Below are 4,448 nucleotides of genomic sequence, written 5' to 3'. Positions count from 1 at the left end.
GGGTGAGAGAGAGAGAGAGAGAGAGAGAGAGAGAGAGAGAGAGAGAGGGAGATAGAGAGAGAGGGAGAGAGGGAGAAAGGGGGAGAGAGAGAGAGGGAGAGAGGGAGAAAGAGGAGAGGGACGGGTATCTTGATGAGCAGAGGAGTGGTTGATGAAGCCGGGCTAACTGAGAAGCAATCAGATTTTTCATTATCACTGCCAGTGCTGTTAGGCCTAAAGCAAAGGGGAGGTCTACATTTTCAAGTGGCAATCTTGGCAAATGGCTTTGTGATTATTGGCGTTGTACCAAAACTAAAAAAAAACTAAAACTTGCTAAAATCGTTTACTTTCTACTTTAATATATAGTATTTTGAGTCGACAGCCGCACAAACACCCAACCGCTTAACATATCAAGCAACAAAGCAGATGAAATAGTCATTAAGATAACAACTTTATCCCCCAGCCAGGGGTGGCATTCATTTGAATTAAGATAACTAATACTGTGAATAAACAAGTGTTATCAGGAGTTACTGGACAACGGCAGATAGAAAGCTTTTCCACCATATTAAATGCCTTTTTTACAGCCCATTGATGGTGTTATTTCCATGGTGGCTGTGTGCTTTTCTGTTCGTTGGTGACTTGCTGTTTCATCCTAGCCAACGGCATTTAACTCAACTGGAGGATTTCAGAATTGGTGTGTTCTCTCTCTCTCTCTCCAAGTTCACATTGAATCGACCCTACCTCCGAAATACACAGAGTTAGAAACGCTGTAGGTAAGATTGGAGAGTTGGATGGAGAGAGCGCTCAATTTTGAAAGTAAACAACCAAAAATGAAATTCTGGCTGTCATGGAGAAGTGTCAGGTTTCACACACACGTTTCACAAGCTGTCTAAAATATAAATTGTCTCGTACAGACGCAGTCAACTTGAAAAGCATAGTCTCGTAGCATCTCACTCACTAATAGCTGATGGATGGCTCTGGCATTTCTAACAAATTGCACTCACATCATAGCTCTTAAATCTTACCTACAGCCCCTTTCTTATCTAAATTGTTTTAAATTTGTAAAGTGTCCTTGAGTGACCTGAAAGGCGCTGTTAAATAAAATGTATTATTGTATTATTATTATTATCATTCCAGTAAAAGAGAATGTTAATGCTCACAAACCATGTGATTAAAGTATAACAGATCTTTATGTGGGGATGAGTCAATAGAATGAAGCAGCCTACAATGGATTTGATGTAATCATCATCACCATCTTCTTCTTCTTCTTCTTCTTCTTCTTCTTCTTCTTCTTCTTCTTCTTCTTCTTCTTCTTCTTCTTCTTCTTCACCATCATCTTGCGTAGACAAGATGATTTTGTTCTTTCTTCTGTAATCCTTTGTTGCTGTGTAACCACAGCAACTACTATAAATAATTCCTGGTCCCCAGAGCTCTACCACTGGCCCCCCCTGAATGTTTTGTTTTAAAGTCATTATTTGTGCCATTGGCTTTGTGCTTAGATGAAATTGTCATTGTGCTGCCTTGCTGACCTCATGAGATTTTCTTCCTGGATTAGCCTGCTACATGGTCCTGTTAATTGAAACCTCTAGTTTAACACTCTTCAAGGCTCAGATACCCCCCCCCCCACTCCCCCAACCCTGCTGCTCTCCGTCACATTTATCGAGGGAATGGAGTCTTAGAAGGCCGTAGGACAAGGCAGTAAAGTTGAAATGTTGATTAAGAAAACACTGCAGAACTTCCATCACGTTAGCAGTTTTCCTTCCAAATTCTAGCTGTGGCTATAGGCTTATGGCAACTGACGCCAAGTTGACATCAAATGTAACATATTGGAGTGACCATGGGTGTGGTTGTTCGGTTCTGAGACGCAGTTGATTCTGGGGGTTCAATTATCCTGGGAGTTTGAATATTTTCGGGGCCATCCTGGGTTACTTTGTGGTCGGTTGTTGTGGGGGTTGTAATTGTGTTGTGTTCTTCCGGTTTTTGTGTTATGTGCATTGTAGTGTTACTGTACTTTTGTTACTCAGTTACTGTGTCCGAGTTGTATTACTGCTGAACATGGGCTTCCGTCTCATCCTTCCCGTTCTGCTCGCCACAATATATTTATGTATATGAGCACTTATATAAGTATTTATATATGTAGTACATGTTTGGCCTACTCTTTTTTTCCTTGCAGTGAGTGAGTTAGCATCTATTTTTATCACTTACTTTGCTTACCTAGTCATTTTCCTTGTGTTTTTCCTGGGGCACCTTGTGTTTTTCCTTTTAAACCTTGTGTTTTCCCTTGTATGCCTTGTGTTTTTCCTTTTAAACCTTGTGGTTTTCCTTGTATACGTTGTGTACCTTGTCCTTGTGTTTCCTTGTATACCTTGTGTTTTTCTTTCTAAACCTTGTGGTTTTTCCGTGTATACCTTGTGTACCTTGTTTTTCCTTGTATACCTTGTGTTTTTCCTTGTGTACCTTGTCTTTTTCCTTGTGTACCTTGCATATTTAAATGTTGCCCTTCAAGGATATTGATGGAGGAATTCTAAATGTCTGTTGCCTTACTGTGTGTTCATTACTGATAATGTTCAACTTTGTTGTTGTTATGGAAATTTCCTTCGTTTGAGTCCCTTGTCGGCTCTCTTTGTTTCTGCGGTGTGTTTGTAGCACGTAGCCCATAATTAATCCCTTGTGATCTCTGTGTTGGAAACGACTAAACAGCTCTTTACCTGCTTAGAGTTGCTAGTTATATTCCTGTAATGGGGTTCTTCCCTTGCCACAATCAGATAAAGTGGTTTTCAATTGCCTGGTATTGGTATTATTTTTTATATAACACCTTAGTTGTATGCATGTTGCCACAACAATTCAACTATGTATTAATATAAAGAGGTGACACAATTGGGATCATTTTCTCAAACACATGAAATGTGAATCCACATATTGCTTGAACAAATGTCTCGATATGTGAGGACTTTGCAGTTGCTTCAAGAATCTAAACGTTTCTTTGATAAAAACTATATTTCCCAGCCACAAGATTTTTTCCTTCTCTTTTTCCTCTGGAAACATTGAGCATCTCCTTCTAACGATACCAGGATAGCAGAACTCCCCCAAGAAAGAGCAAGTGATCCATGATCTCCAAGACCAGTTCAATACCCTGAAAGTAATGTGCACTTTAAACCAAAAATAATAACTCACTGTGCAATCTCCTTCCATCACCTCCGTCTCCGCGCGGGGAGAGCCCCAGCGATGAACCAGATCCCGATGCATCACCTTTAGTTTGAGTTAGATTATGTTGTCTGAGATACCGGCTTCACAAGGATGAAGAAAACCTGTGCGTCAGCGTTTGTGGGCTGTTTTGCAGTATGTGTTTATGATTCATGTAAATCTCATCGCTATCTTTAAATGAGCATATGCCCCCAAACCTTCATGACTTACCAACCAAATTGCCTCCAGCTCTCTCTCATTCAGATCTTTCCTGGGCTTTTGCCTTCCGCTTTGATTCCAGCCCTGCTGTCAGGCCGATGCAGGAACGTCTTGGTGCGGAGCTTTATCACTGCAGCCAGGCAACATAAATGAACAAGTCTCCCCGATACTCAAAGAGACAGGGAGGCGGCGGCGATGATGAATGGGCTTGTTTGTGAATGCTTCTGAGTTTAACCAGAATTTCGAATGCATCTGTCTTATTACCCACTGACCGACCCCGCACCAGCGATGATAAGCAAGCTGCTTATGTAAAGTTAACTGTGCCTTATTTTTTCCATTTTTCCTCGCACCTCAAAACATAATTTAGTTTGCTGTCCGACGTCCGTCTAAATACGCCAGCCAGTAAATAATCGAATATATAAATATCACCGTCTTGTCGGTGGGCTGGGCGTTTTCCCCTCTTCTCCGTGACAAGTTTAACTCTGAATGAAGAGTAGCTGAACTGGGGTAGAGAGTTCCCTGATTGCCGTGTACAGAGCTGACCAAACAGGCCAGTGAGCACCATGTTTGTTCCACCTCCAATCTAAGATGCCTGATCAAAGCCACAAAGACACCGAGGATGCTGATGTCAATGCGAGTGACAGCGTGCTCAATAGCCCTCCCATGGATCGCCCTGTGTGGAAGTTGTACCCTCGCAGATTCAAGACTTGGTTGAGCCCCAGGTCACACATGTTGGATCTTCAACCTCGTTAGCAGAATGATAATCACATTTAGGACTATTATGCTCATTCAAGAACGGGGGAAGTGTTGTTTCCACTGTGAATGTTGGCTTTTGGGGAGCATCACGGAGCCAGGCAGATGAGTGTGCTCAGTGTGATGGCTGGGGGTAGTTGGGAGGTTGTCAGTTATTTGCAGTGTGCTGAAATACGCGATGGCCTAAGGTCTCTTTCCATCATCCTGTCATCTCACACTGCTGCCAGGGATACCCAGTGAACAGGGGGACGTTTTCCCCATCTGGGAACCATCAGCATGGGTTAGGTGGGGGTCCAACCACTAACACAGACAGA

The sequence above is a fragment of the Gadus macrocephalus genome, chromosome 14, assembly GCF_031168955.1.
Source record: "Gadus macrocephalus chromosome 14, ASM3116895v1".
NCBI classification, from domain to species: domain Eukaryota; kingdom Metazoa; phylum Chordata; class Actinopteri; order Gadiformes; family Gadidae; genus Gadus; species Gadus macrocephalus.
The sequence above is the reverse complement of the archived record's forward strand: the minus strand, read 5'-3'. Positions refer to the sequence as shown.